Raw genomic sequence first — 15,227 nt, 5'->3', positions numbered from 1 at the left:
TGCTAATGGTTAAGCAGAAGTGTCAAATCAGGAGATTAAAAGTATTTTTGAGAAGACTGTAAACACATCAAGGAAAGATTGGTCGAAAAAGCTTAATGATTCACTGTGGGCATATCCCACAGCCTTCAAGACTCAAATTGGTATGTCACTATATCGACTGGTGTTTGGGAAGGCATGTCATTTACCGATGGAACTTGAGCACCAAGCTTAAGGCATTAAAAAAGCTGAATGTTGATCTCTTTATGGCAGGACAGAATAGGCTTCTAGTGTTGAATGAGATCGATGAATTCGAAATGAAGCCTATGAGAATGCAAAGATTTATAAAGAAAAGTCTAAGGCTTTTCTTGATAAACAAATAATTAGAAAGGATTTTGAACTGGGAGACAAGGTGTTATTGTTTAATTCTCGATTTAAGCATTTTCTAGAAAAATTAAAGTCGAGATGGTCGGGTCCATGCACAGTTGTTGTTTCATTGCCTTATGGAGCGGTGTAGATTCATAGTGAGAAGATGGGACACTTTAAAGTGAATGGTCTGAAATTAAAGCACTATTTGGAAGTACCGGTGGAAAAATGCTAGTCTGTGTTGCTTTTGGAACCCCTTTGAAATTGGTATTCAGCGTCCAACTAAATGACGTTAACAACAACACTATATGAGACATTCCTATACTTTATTTTAGTTTTTCTATTTTTTTTGTTTTAATTCTTTATTAGTTGAACAATTTTATTTAATTTCGTTTTGGATTTGTAAAGATTTATTTATTATTTTTAGTAAAATGTATGTAAAAATCATGCAATTCATGAAACGGGTGTTTTCAAATTAGTCTGAAGGTCAAGTCTGGACTTGAGCTTGTAAGTCGCGACATTAAACTAAGTCAGAGAGCATGGCAAATGAAGGAGGAGGCAGGCCGCAACTTGAGCTTATAAGTTGCGGCCCCAAGACAAGTCTGAGAGCATATGGGGTTTTGTAGAAGAGGTGGGTCGCAACTTGATTATGCTGGGTCGCGGCACCTGCAAACAGAAAATTTAATAAAACAATTAAGGCGGGCCACGACATGATAGTGCTGGATCACGGTGCGCCTCTATTAGAAAGGGGAAAACATGTTTAAAATCATTTTTTTCTCCACTCACACCACTCATTTCAAAATTTCCTTCTTTCCAACACAATTTTTTGCAAAATCTCTCTCATTTTTACATTTTCCTTCTTCTTAAAACAATCATAAAGGCACCCCCACAATTTCCTACATACATATTTCTTTCTTTCTTACTTTTACCTAAATTGTTCTATTTGTGACATTGAAGATTGGAGGAGCAATTGAAGAGTGGGAAAGTTCAAAGACTCAAAGGCACGTAACTTTTTCCATTTTAATGTTCTTGAAGTTTATGATTGAAGTAATGCTGTGATAAGAGACTAATTTGGTGTTTTGGAATACATTGTTAGTACATTTTATGTTCTTTGAGTTGGGATTATTCGGGTGTTATTCAGTTGGGGAAATAAGATAAATTAGCGGAAGTGCCACCAAATTTTTGTTGTAATATTAGGTGGATTATGTGATTTATGGACCACGAAAACAACCTACTAGGGCTACTTCTTCAAAAAGTGTCAATCGCCCTTCCACTTCCCGCACCCAACCACCCCAACCACAGCCAGCCCTACCACCCCCTCCTCAACAATTTGACCCGACTCGCTTTATTAGTAAGGATGCCTTTGATCATTATCAAAGGTTATCTCAACGTCAAGTAATTCAAGACCGAGGCATGGAATATCAAGATGACCCTTATCTCCATGAAAATTATGACTTAATTTGGGCTGAAATTCAACGTCGCAATTGGTAAAGTTTTGTAAATCATAAAATGCCAAAGGCCAACTATTCTATGGTCTATGAATTTTATGTCGATTTCCCAAGAGCAGTAAATAGGAAGGTTTTTGTGCGAGGGGTTTTGGTGGAATGTCATATTGATAATATTGATGCATTATATGAATTACCGATGTTGTCGTAAGAGGACGATGAATATTATCAACTGGCTTATCATAGTGAGATAGATTGGGTTGAAGTTGCTGAAACGTTAGGCATTCTCGTTGCTACTTTTGTAATGCAAGATGGACAACCGAAGCATTTCAAACAGTTTCAAATGAATAAGGTGGCGAAGGTCTGGACTCTCTTTGTGAGTGTGAGGCTTATGCCTAACACTCACTTATCTGAAGTGGGAACTGATCGGTGTCTTCTTGTCTATGCTATCATGACGAGACCAAACTAGTATCCGAGATTTATGTTGAATGACTGGTTTGAGGCATGGATCGATGATTACTGATTTATGTGAGGTGTGGGAGGTACCTAAGTATCCTAGTGATATTTATGGGAAGGCAGTGGGGCCCATTTCTCACGCTTCTGTGTTTAAATTCAATGCCCCATCTTTGGAGCCACTTGCACCACAACCCCAGCCTGTGAGAGTTGAAGAAGAAGGAGATGCAGCCAGTGAACCCGTCCATGCCAATGCTCAACCAGAAGAATCAAGGGCCACTGAGAAGGGGAGGAGAGGAACTTATCCTCAATTTCTGGCACTTGAGGCTCCACCGGATCCGCAATTGGCCCGATTGGATTACATCATTCTGCAAAACCAAAACTCTCATAATTATTTGGGGGAGCTTCATGATTATCATCAAGCTCAAGCAGACAGACAAAATGAGTTGGTTTACCGGTGGTCAAATCAGGAGGAGGACATGCATTATTTTCCTTATCCACCACCTTGGCATCCTTTCCCCAATCCACCACCCTTTTTACATGATTCGTATCAGGTAAGTTTTCCTTCTTTACTTATTTTTAAACATTTGAGACCGTGTTTAGCTTAAGTTTGGGGGAGAGAGCTTATTTTTCTGTTCATTTTTTTTGTGTTGTTTGTTTAGTTTGTGTTAGTTGTTTGGTATAAAAAATTTTTTAGTGTGTGTTTTGTACTAACATGAATGATAATTGACAATAAGTGCCAATGAGAACAAAGTGAATGTTATGCATATAATCCAAAGAAAATGAAATCTGAAAAAAAAAAAATAGGTGTGCTTGATTGAATACTCCATTAGTTCATTTTAGTTTAGACAACATTTGTTGAATATCTTGTCATGATGTTTAAATTGATGTTTTTAATATTGATTATGCTTGCTGAAATTTGTTAGTGGATTGATGAATGGAAAGTGGAAATTATTTTCTACAATTCTAGAACTTGCTTACTTGTTATTTGAGGCGAAATAATATATCATGTATGCTTAGGAATATGATTTAGGCTATCATTTGGACCGTTTGGGCTTTTCGTGCCGGCCTAAAATTAATTGATCATTTGGTTAACCCTTTTGAGCCTAACATGGTATCTTTTTGTTCTAAGCCACTATTTAAGACTAATACTTGAAACTTGGTTATATATCTATCCCTAATATACTATGAGCACATGATTGAAAAAAGTTATGAGGATTGATGTGTAATGGGTTTATTTGTGGATATAGTGGGATTAGAAAATGAAATGTGCAAAAGATTAGAGAGAGTATATATATTGAAAAAAAAAAAGTTCAATAAAAACTACACTCTCAATATGAATATATAAAAGAATCAAGTTTGGGGGGAGTGTAGTTATCATCTGGAAAAAAAAATTATATCTCTCTAAATAAAATCACAAAATATAAAATATTATGGGATTATATTTACTATGGGAGTGTAGTTATCATCTACACTCCCCCCAAACTTGATTCTTTTATATATTCATATTGGGAGTGTAGTTTTTATTGAATTTTTTTTCAATATATATACTCTCTCTAATCTTTTGCACTTTTCATTTTCTAATCCCACTATTTTCACAAATAAACCCCATTACACATCAATCCCCATAATTTTTTTCAACCATGTGCTCATAGTATATTAGGGACGGATATATAACCGAGCTTCAAGTATAATGTTAGGCTAAAAAGGGCTAACCAAAGGATCAATTAATTTCAGGTCTGAACGAAAAGCTCAAACGGTCCAAATGACAGCCTAAATCATATTCCTAAGCATACATGATATATTATTTTGCCTCAAATAACAAGTAAGCAAGTTTTAGAATTGTAGAAAATAATTTCCACTTTCCATTCATCAATCCAGTAACCAATTTCAGCAAGCATAATCCATATAAAACACATCAATTTAAACATCATGATAAGATATTCAACAAATGTTGTCTAAACTAAAATGAACTAATGGAGTGTTCAATCAAGCACACAGATTTTTTTTTCAGATTTTATTTCTTTGGATTATACGCATAACTTTCACTTTGTTCTCATTGACACTTGTTGTCAACCATCATTCATGTTAGTACTAAACACACACTAAAACAAACTTTATACCAAACAAACAACACAAACAAAACGAATGGAAAAATAAGCTCCCTCCCCCAAACTTAAGATAAACATGGTCCCCAATGTTTAAAAATAAGTAAAGAAAGGAAACTTACCGGGTGTGAATCTTGTCAAAAGGGTGGTGGATAGGGGAAATGATGCCAAGGTGGTAAATAAGGAAAATAATGTATGTCCTCCTCCTTATTTGACCACCGGTAAACCAACTCATTTTGTCTGTTTGCCTGAGCTCGATGATAATCATGAAGCTCCCCCAAATAATAATGAGTGTGTTGGTTCTGCCAAATGATGTAATCCAATCGGTCCAATTGCGGATCTGATGGAGCCTCAAGTGCCAGAAATTAAGGATAAGCTCCCCTCCTCAGCGGCCCTTGATTCTTCTGGTTGAGCATTAGCATACACGGGTTCATTGGTTGTATCTCTTTCTTCTTCAACACTCATAGGCCGGGGCTGTGGTGCAGGTGGCTCCAAAGATGGGGCATTGAATTTAAATACAGAAGCGCGAGAAATGGGCCCCATTGCCTTCCTATAAATATCACTAGGATACTTATGTACCTCCCACACCTCACATAAATTTGTAATCATCAATCCATGCCCCAAACTAGCATTGGAAGTCATTTGGCATAAATCTAGGATAATAGTTCGGATAACTCGTCCAATATCTACAGAGAGTCTCGTCATGATAGCATAGACAAGAAGACACCGATTAGTTCTCACTTCATATAAGTGAGTGTTAGGCATAAACCTCGCACTCACAAAGAGAATCCAAGCCTTCGCCACCCTATTCATTTGAAACTGTCTCAAATGCTTCAATTGTTCATCTTGCATTACAAAAGTAGCACCGGGAATGCCTAACATTTCAGCCACTTCAACCCAATCAATCTCACTATGATAAGCCAGTTGATAATATTCATTGTCCTCTTGCAACAACATCGGTAATTGATATAATGCATCAATATTATCAATATTACATTCCATCAAAACCCCTCACACAAAATACTTCCTATTTATAGCTCCTGGGAAATTGGCATAAAATTCATAGACCATAGAACAGTTGGCCTTTGGCATTTTATGATCCACAAAACTTTGCCAATTGCGACTTTGAATTTCAGCCCGAATTATGTCATAAATTTCATGGAGATAAGGGTCATCTTGATATTCCATGCCTCGTTCTTGAATTACTTGACGTTGAGATAACCTTTGATAATTATCAAAGGCATCCTTACTAATAAAACGAGTCGGGTCAAGTTGTTGAGGAGGGGGTGGTGGGGCTGGCTGAGGTAGTGGAAAGGCGCTTGGCACTTTTAGAAGAAGCAGCCCTAGTAGGTTGTTTTCGTGGTCCCATAATCACACAATGCATCAAATATTATAGAAAAAATTCGATAGCACTTCCGCCAATTTATCTTATTTCCCCAACTGAATAACACCCCAATAATACCAACACAAAATATACTAACAATGTATTCCAAATCAATCTCTTGTCACTGCATTACTTAAAGAACATTAAAAAGGAAAAACTTATGTGCCTTTGAGTCTTTGAGATAGCCCACTCTTCAATTGCTCTTCCAATCTTCAATGTCACAAATAGAAAAATTTAAGGTTTTGATTAAAAGAAAGAAATATGTATGTAGGAAATTGTGGGTGTGGTTTTATGGTTGTTTTAAGAAGAAGGAAAATGTAAAAATGAGAGATTTTTCAAAAAATTGTGTTGGAAAGAAGAAAATTTTGAAATGATGGGTGTGAGTGGAGAAAAAACGATTTTAAACAGGTTTTCCCCTTTCTGACGGAGGCGCTCCGCGACCCAGCACTATCAAGTCGCGGCTCGCCTCAATTTTTTTAAAATTTTCTATTTGCAGGCGCCACAACCCAGCATAATCAAGTTGTGGCCCGCCTCTGCTACAAAACCCCATATGCTCTCTGACTTGTCTTGGGGCCGCAACTTATAAGCTCAAGTTGTGGCCCGCCTCCTCCTTCATTTTCCATGCTCTCTGACTTAGTTTAATGCCGCGACTTACAAGCTCAAGTCCCGACTTGACCTTCAGACTAATTTGAAAACAGCTGTTTCACAAATTGCACGATTTTTACATACATTTTACAAAAATAATAAATAAATCTTTACAAATCCAAAACAAAATTAAATAAAATTGTTCAACTAATAAAGAATTAAAACAAAAAAAACAGAAAAAATAAAATAAAGTATAGGAATGCCTTCTATAGTGCTGTCGTTAACGTCATTTCGCCGAACACTGAATACCCAATTCAAAGGGGTTCCAAAAGCAACCCAGTCTTGCATTTTTCCACCAGTCCTTCCAAATAGTGGTTTAATCTCTGAACATTCACTTTAAAGTGTCCCATCTTCTCACTATGAATCTACACCGCTCCATAAGGCAATGAAACAATAATTGTGAATGAACCAGACCATCTCGACTTTAATTTTCCTGGAAAAAGCTTGAATTGAGAATTAAATAATAGCACCTTGTCTCCCGGTAGGAAATCCTTTCTAATTATTCGTTTATCATGAAAAGCCTTAGACTTTTCTTTATAAATCTTTGCATTCTCATAGGCTTCATTTCGAAATTCATCGAGCTCATTCAACTCTAGAAGCCTATTCTGTCCTGCCATAAAGAGATCAACATTCAGCTTTTTTACTGCCCAATAATCTCGGTGCTCAAGTTCCACCAGTAAATGACATGCCTTCCCAAACACCAGTCGATAAGGTGACATACCAATTTGAATCTTGAAGGATGTGCGATATGCCCATAGTGAATCATCCAACTTTTTCGACCATTCTTTCCTTTATGTGTTTACAATCTTCTCCAAAATACTTTTATCTCCCGGTTTGACACTTCTGCTTGACCATTAGCAAGTGGATGATAGAACAAGGCCTTTCGATGATGAACTCCATAACGAGCGCATAGAGCTGTAAATGACTTGTTACATAATTGTCTTCGTTTATCACTAATAATTACTCTTGGAGTACTGAACCGGGTAAAAATATTTTTATGAAGGAATTTAATTACCTCCTTACCATCACAAGTAGGAGTTTCTGCAACTTCCACCCATTTAGAAACATAATATACTGCCAGCAAAATGTACTTGATATTATAAGATGATGGGAAAGGCCCCATAAAATCTATTCCCCACACATCAAAAAACTAAACTTCCAGAATTCTAGTCATCGCCATTTGATCACTTCTTGATATATTACCAGTCTGTTGGCAACGATCACAACTCTTAACAGAGGCACTAGCATCTTAAATAATGTAGGCCAATAAAACCCACATTGTAAAACTTTTGCTGCTATCCTTGTTCCTCCAAAGTGACCACCACTATGTAAAGTATGACAATGAGTAAGTATGGAAATCATCTCCTCTTCTGGGACACATCTTTTAATTACTTGATTAGCATAATGATGAAAGAGAATGGGCTCATCCCAATAATAATGCTTGATTTCCGAATAGAACTTTTTGAGTTGTTGCCTTGACATGTCTGGAGGCACAACTTTTGCAACCAAATAATTGACATTATCCACAAACCAAGGTAGCTTTTCTTCACTTTCAATCGAAAATAATTGTTCATCCGGAAAGTTTTCATCAATTTGTTCCTCTTTCTTATTATGCTCTTCCCCTTTTTCCAATCTAGACAAATGATCTGCAACTAGATTTTTTGTCCCCCTTTTGTCACAAATTTCCATATCAAACTCTTGTAATAATAGGACCCATCGAATCAAGTGAGGCTTGGCATCCTTCTTGGTCATAAGGTTCTTAATAGTAGAATGATCTCTATAAATAATTACCTTATTAACAATTCAATATGACCTAAACTTGTTGAATGCAAAGACAATGGCAAGTAATTCCTTCTCAGTAGTTGCATAATTTAATTGAGCATCATTCAAGGTTCGACTAGCATAATAAATCGTTCGGAATACCTTGTCAACTCGCTGTCCTAGAATCGCTCCTACTGCATAATCACTCGCATCGCACATTAATTCAAAAGGAAGTTCCCAATTCGGTGATACAACAATTGGAGCAGACACCAATTTCTCCTTCAGCGCTTTAAACGTCCTTAACCAGTCAGCATCAAAGTCAAACACCACACCATTCATAAGTAGACTAGATAAAGGCTTTGAAATCTATGAAAATTCCTTTATAAACCTCCTATAAAATCTAGCATGGCCCAAAAAACTACAAACTCCCTTAATAGACACCGATGGAGGTAACTATCCTATTTTTGATATCTTGGCCCTGTCTACCTCAATACCATGGCGTGAAATTTTGTGGCCCAAGAATATGCCTTCTGTCACCATAAAGTGACATTTCTTCCAGTTTAATATTAAATTTGACTCTTCACAACTTTTCAAAACCCTTTCCAAATTATGCAAACATCTATCAAAAGAGGGCCCAAAGACTGAAAAGTCATCCATAAAGATCTCTATCCCTTTTTCCACCATGTATGAGAAGATAGAAATCATACATCTCTGAAAAGTTGCTGGAGCATTAGTGTAATGTCCCAAAATCTCTAATGAGGTTTAATGGTTGGATTAGGAGGCCAGGAGGGCCATAATTGATTTATTATGCAATTATGTGATTTAATGCATGATTATATGATGATAATTGCATGCATATGGGTTCACTTATTATTTGAAGGGCATTTTCATAATTTGGCCCGTTTGGGGCATATATGTATATTTATGTGCATGTTTATGATTTATGGATGAGACCACATTATAATGTGGATTTTTTCGAGCTATTGGACATGAGACGATCTTAGAATTTAAATTAGCGGTTTGGTCATAACACGATTAATTCTTGGGCTCGGGGTGAGCCTGGTAATTTGATGCTTAGTACATTACCGGGAATGAACGGATAATGCCATATGATTTAATTATTATTTGAGAATATTGGGAATAAAGGGAATTGGAGGAAATTAATTATAATTAGCGAGATAAGTGGGAAATGATTGTTTTTCCCTTGGGTGGTTGTTTAGGAGTTAAATGGACATAGGGGCATTTTCGTCTTTTAACCAAGGGTTATATGTTAAATTAGAAAGTTGTAGAAGGAATTAGGCTGAAGGAAAAATAGAGCAGCTGAGTTCTCTCTCTCGATCCTTTTTTCTTCTTCTTCTAGGTTGGAATTTTAAAGCTAAGATTGAGGATTCAAACTTGGGAATCAAAGCTTGAGGTATTAGGCTAGTGATCAGCCATTAAAGGGGATTCAAACCTGTGATTTAGGTAAGGTTTCAGCCATGTTTTTCTGGTTTTGCTCTATTTTGAGTTAGTTATTGAGATTGGGACTTTTGATCTTAGAAGTGGTTATTTGGTGTGGTTTTAAATGATTCAAAGCTTGGGTTTTGTGGTTAAACTAGTGGATATGTTGTGTTGATGATTGGTTTTGATTTTGGGATGGTTTGATGGAGGTTTGATTAAGGTTTGAATTGAGAAAATGGGTAGGGGAGCTGGGTTCGCTGGGTCAAGTCGCGACCTAGTTCATGCAAGTCGAGACTTGGACCCATATCAGAGCCTCCCCTGGGCTCTGTTAAGCAAGCACTCCACGACTTGCTAGGCCAAGTCGCGACCCGCCAGGCCAAGTCGTGACCCGCCCCTGGTACCCCAGACAAATTGCTCTCTGTCTTGGGGGCGTGCCATGACTCACTAGGCCAAGTTGCGACCCGCCCCTTCCTTTTGTGCTAGGGAGAGTTTTTCAAGGGCGTAGGCTTGGGGTTTAATTTCCTAAGGCTCGAGGTTTCATTTCCTAAGGCTCGGGATCGAATCTAATAACCGTTTTAGTACGATTCGAGGCCCCGGGAGCGAGGTTTTAGATTATAAACCTATTATTTATTTATTTTTATTGATGGAATTTCATATTGGTTATGACTAGGTGACTACTAAGGAACATAACGACTGATCGTTCTCAAAGGTCGTTCTTTTATTATATCTCGCTCGAACCAGAGGTAAGAAAAATACACCCAGTATGTGACATGCATGGTTATTGATGAAGCATGTTGAGTGCTCTATATATTGAAATTGATTGCATAGTAAATGCATAGCTGCTTTGCTTATTTGTGTATGGCACTGACTTATTAGTCAGAGAACGGTATTAGTGTTTAGTATTGATCCCGAAGTTATGACTTACCAGTCAGTTCAGCTGTGATATGAGCACTAGTAGTATGGTATTGGCTTAAGAGTCAAGAACAACATTAATGTGTTTAACACATACCAAAATGATTAGATCTAACCACCATGAGCATGAAATGCTTGACCGACCCTAAGTTCGATGAAATCTAAAAGCACTTGTCTAGTCTAAAGACTAGTTACATAGAGACAGAGCCAAAAGGCTCAGGTGACTGAATGTCACATGGCTTAGGGTACGGAGCCCTAGAGATTGACTTATTCGTCATCTATTCAGAGTATGACTTAATAGTCACTGATCTGATTAGGGTGTGGAGCCCAAAGTGTGACTCACTATCTGATTAGGGCTGCAAGCCCCAGAATGATTACCATATTCATTTATTGATATTACATACATGCAGTAATAAGTTTTCTTGCTAAGCCTTGGCTCACGGGTGCTATGTGGTGCAGGTAAAGGGAAAGAAAAGCTCACCCATACCTGAGTGGAGAGATTAGGTGGTGATGTGTACATATGTGACTCTTGACCACCACGACCAAGGTGTTTCGCAGAGGAACTAGAGGTTAACCCTATTTTTGCTGCTTAGGTTGGCGGGTTGTAATTTTTACACTATAATGACAATTTTGGATTGTAAATAACTTTGTAAACACTTTTATGGGCCCATGTAAAATTTTATGTTTTAAATAAAATATATTCATTCCTTTTGATCGATATTTTTCACCTTAGCCTATTAATAACACCTAGATGCACATTTATAAACAAATGACTCATTTGGCGAGTTAAGCATTGTTTAAAGTCCATGGTAATGGTCTTGGAGTAACCAGGGAGTTACAATTACATAACCCAAATTGCATTTTCTGAAATGCAAATGTTCCATATGGGCATGTGAATGTAGTATTTTCTTGATCCTCCGGTGCTATGGGAATCCGACGGTATCCCAAATACCCATCCAAGAAATAGTAATAAGGATGGTCTGCCAATCTATCCAACATCTTATCTACAAAAGGCAAAGGGAAATGATCTTTCTTGGTGGCCTTATTCAGTTTATGGTAGTCTATACAAATCCCAACCCCGTCACCGTGCGAGTTGGAATTAGTTCATTATTATCGTTTTTAACCACCGTCATGCCACCCTTCTTTGGGACTACCTGAACAGGACTAACCCATGCACTGTTAGATATTGGGTAAATTACCCCTACATCCAGCCATTTAAGAATTTCCTTCCTTACCACCTCGTTAATTGAAGGACTGAGCCTCCTCTGAGCATCAATACTAGGCTTACTACCCTCTTCCATTAATATACGGTGCATCACTGTTGAAGGGCTTATACCCTTGATGTCTACCAAGGTCCCCCCAATTGCTAGCTTATGAGCCCTTAACACTCTAAGTAGCTTCTCTTCTTTAATCAAAGACAATGAAGCTAAAATAATAACATGCAGAGTGTCACTCTTACCCAAATAAGCGTACTTAAGATGATCCAGTAAAGTTTTTAACTCAAGAACTGGTGGCTTCTCTATAGATGGGAGAGGTCTCTCAAGCACTTGCCCCAATACCTCATATTTCTTTTTATAAATTTCCCCCGATGAGTTCAGCCACTTAACATATTCATTGGCTTCAATACCATAACACTCTTCAGGAATTGCAACCAAACTCAACTCAAGTGGATCCTCAATAGCCTTAACCCCTTTACCTTGTTCCTCCAATACACTAACATTAAAACAATTGTCACTAGCTGAAGGATATTTCAAAGCTTTAAAAAAATTAAAAACGACCTCATCACCTTGTACTCTGAGCCTTAACTCACCCTTCTGGACATCTATCAATGCTTGCCCTGTGACTAAAAATGGTCGTCCCAATATAATAGGTATGTCTTCATCTTCCTCCATATCTAATACAATGAAATCCGCTGGGAAAATGAACTTATCTACCTTTACTAGAACATCCTCTATAATACCTCGGGGGTGTGTTAATGAATGGTTAGCCAGTTGAAGAGTAACAGTAGTGGGTCTAGCTTCCCCTAAACCAAGTCATTTAAATACGGACAACGACATTAAATTAATGCTTGCACCCAAATCACATAAAGCTCTATCACAATGAAAGTTCCCAGTGGTGCACGGTATAGTGAAACTGCCTGAATCTCTTAACTTTTGAGGAAGTTTCTTTTGAATAATTTCACTACACTCTTCAGTTAATGCCACAGTTTCATAATCCTCCATTTTTCTCTTATTAGACAATATCTCTTTCATAAACTTCACCTAACTAGGCATTTGATCTAGAGCCGATGCAAAAGGAATGTTAATGTGAAGTTTCTTAAATACCTCAAGAAATTTGGAGATTTTTTTTTCAAGATTGGCCTTTCGAAACCGTTGAGGATAAGGAATCTTTGGTGTAGGCTCGGTGTATTTCGGCTTCTCAATCTTTGGAAGGTCTTCAGTAACTTCCTCTTGTGCTGGACTAGTAACATGTTGATCCTCTGTCTTCTTTCCCTTGTCATCCACTGTAGATCAATCATACTTAGTCCCACTCCTCAAAGTGACAGCTTGACATTGCTCTTTAGGATTTACCTCTGTGGAACTAGGAAAATTCCCTTTTTATCTACTAGAAAGAAGTTTAGCCAACTGAATCATTTGTGTCTCCAAATTCCTGATTGAATACCTTGTCTGTGTCATGAATTGATTTAATTGGTCTGGCAGGGTTGTTGGTGAGTTCATTGGAGGATGTGGTGGTGGATGAGATGGGCATGGGTTTTGATCATAATAAGGCCTAGATAGTCCATAAGTTGGTTGATGAGGTGGTTTTTGAGGTGGATACTGTGGATACTGTGGCTGTAAACCTTGGTTATTTTTGCAAGACAGGTTAGGCTAATTTTTCCACGCAGGAGTATATGAATTTGGGTAGGTGTTGGGTGCAAGTCTTGAAAAGTTACCAATAACCTGTGCCTGTTCCAAAGGCATATTATTTACGTCTGTTGAGCAACTAGCTGTGCTCGGGAATTGTTCATAAGAATGTGTTCCCCCACAAATCTCACAACTCATGACATTCTGTACTTGAATTACTTGTGTGGCAAGGTTATTCTGTTGCAATTGCTTGGTGAGAGATGCCACTTGCACAGTCAATAAAGCAATAGGATCAACCTCTAAGACTCATGCCACCTTCTTATTCTTACACTCAGTAGGCCAATTGTAGTTATTCATGGACATCTCTTCCAGTAATTCATAAGCTTCATTAGCGCTTTTTCTCATAAACGCTCCTCCCGATGCCGCATCAATTATTGTCCTTGTATTTCCCCCCAAACCATTGTAAGATGTATGCACCAGCAGCCACTTCTCTATTCCATGATGTGGGCACTTCCTTTGCAACTCTTTAAAACATTCTCACGCATCATATAAAGACTCCCCATCCAGCTGATGGAAGTTATTAATCTCTCCTCTATTTCGGGCTGACTTCGCATGAGGAAAATATTTACCAAGGAATTTTTGAGTCAAGTCTTCCCAAGTAACTATAGAGTTGGCTCGTAATGAATTCAACCAACTCTTAGCTCTATCTCTTAATGAAAATGGGAATAATCTTAATCTAACAGCATCGTTACTCACTATGATCATTTTGAATGTCGTACACAGCTCTAAAAAAATGGTGATATGGAGATTTGGATCCTCGTTTGGTAATCCCCCAAATTGTACACAATTTTGTACCATCTAAATAATCGAGGGTTTTGTCTCAAAATTATTCGCCTCAACAATAAGAGGACGAATACTTGAATGTATCCCAGTAATAGTAGGGAGTACATAGTTTCTCAATGGCAGATCAGCCTCAGCTGCCTTACCCATATTTGCATTGTTTTTCACACCGTTATTAGCGTTCTCAGCCATGGAAAAATCCAACATTTTCTTTATCTTTTGGTTTTGTCTGCACGTTCTCTCAATGTTAAGATCTATCGATATGAGTTCCTTTTGTCTACTTCCCGGCATATACCAATAATTCCTTAAACACAATACAGCCTTGATTCGAATGAGTGTAAAATATAAAAACAAAATTAGAACAAAAAATAATTAATTGTGATATTGGAAATTAAGTCCCCGGCAACGGCGCCAAAAACTTGATCGTGAAAATATGATATGCAAGTATACATAATCGATTCAAGTAATATAGATAGTAAATAAAGTATCATTCCCACAAGGACTATCAACCAATTACCAATAAATTCTTTTAAATTTCTATTTGGTTGTCAAAAATAGAGTGATTTATAAACTAAGACTTAAAATTAAAATAAACTTTGGAAAAATTAAGATTGATTCAATAATTAAAAACCTACGGTGTTAACTTCATCAACTTTTCATTCTATTAATTTTATTAATCAGTTCTAAATTTCTTTCTTCCTATTCTAATAGCAGGTTAACAAAAATCGATTCCTATTTTTTTTCAAGATATAAGATCTCAACCTATATGCATGTTTTCTACATCTCTGTGATAAACTTAAACATATAGCAGACATTAAGCATAGAAACCTAATTACTACACAAGCCATACAGGTACTTTCGTCCAATATGTAACCTATGTCTATATAAAGATAGCATATTCAATTCTCATCTTTCGAATTTTGAATCAAAATCATAAATCAAGCAATTATCGATCAGGTATTTACTAGCATTAAGCAAACATTATATAGATTAGAATAAAGAAGAAGAATCAATAGATCATCATAATAAAATTAAATAGAAATCCAAAATACTA

At 37.1% G+C, this 15,227-nt stretch overlaps 1 non-coding gene across 1 annotated transcript; it reads left to right on the top strand.

Annotated features, from left to right (window-relative positions):
- The first annotated feature begins 13,826 nt into the window (after window positions 1-13,826).
- LOC133781221 (small nucleolar RNA R71) lies at window positions 13,827-13,931 on the top strand. The gene has a single exon (XR_009870009.1). It is a non-coding gene; the product is annotated as a small nucleolar RNA R71 (small nucleolar RNA).
- The last annotated feature ends 1,296 nt before the right edge of the window (window positions 13,932-15,227 follow it).

The sequence above is a fragment of the Humulus lupulus genome, chromosome 5 (assembly GCF_963169125.1).
Source record: "Humulus lupulus chromosome 5, drHumLupu1.1, whole genome shotgun sequence".
NCBI classification, from domain to species: Eukaryota; Viridiplantae; Streptophyta; class Magnoliopsida; order Rosales; family Cannabaceae; genus Humulus; species Humulus lupulus.
Note: the sequence above shows the minus strand (reverse complement) of the source record. Positions and strands in the feature narration are given on the sequence as shown.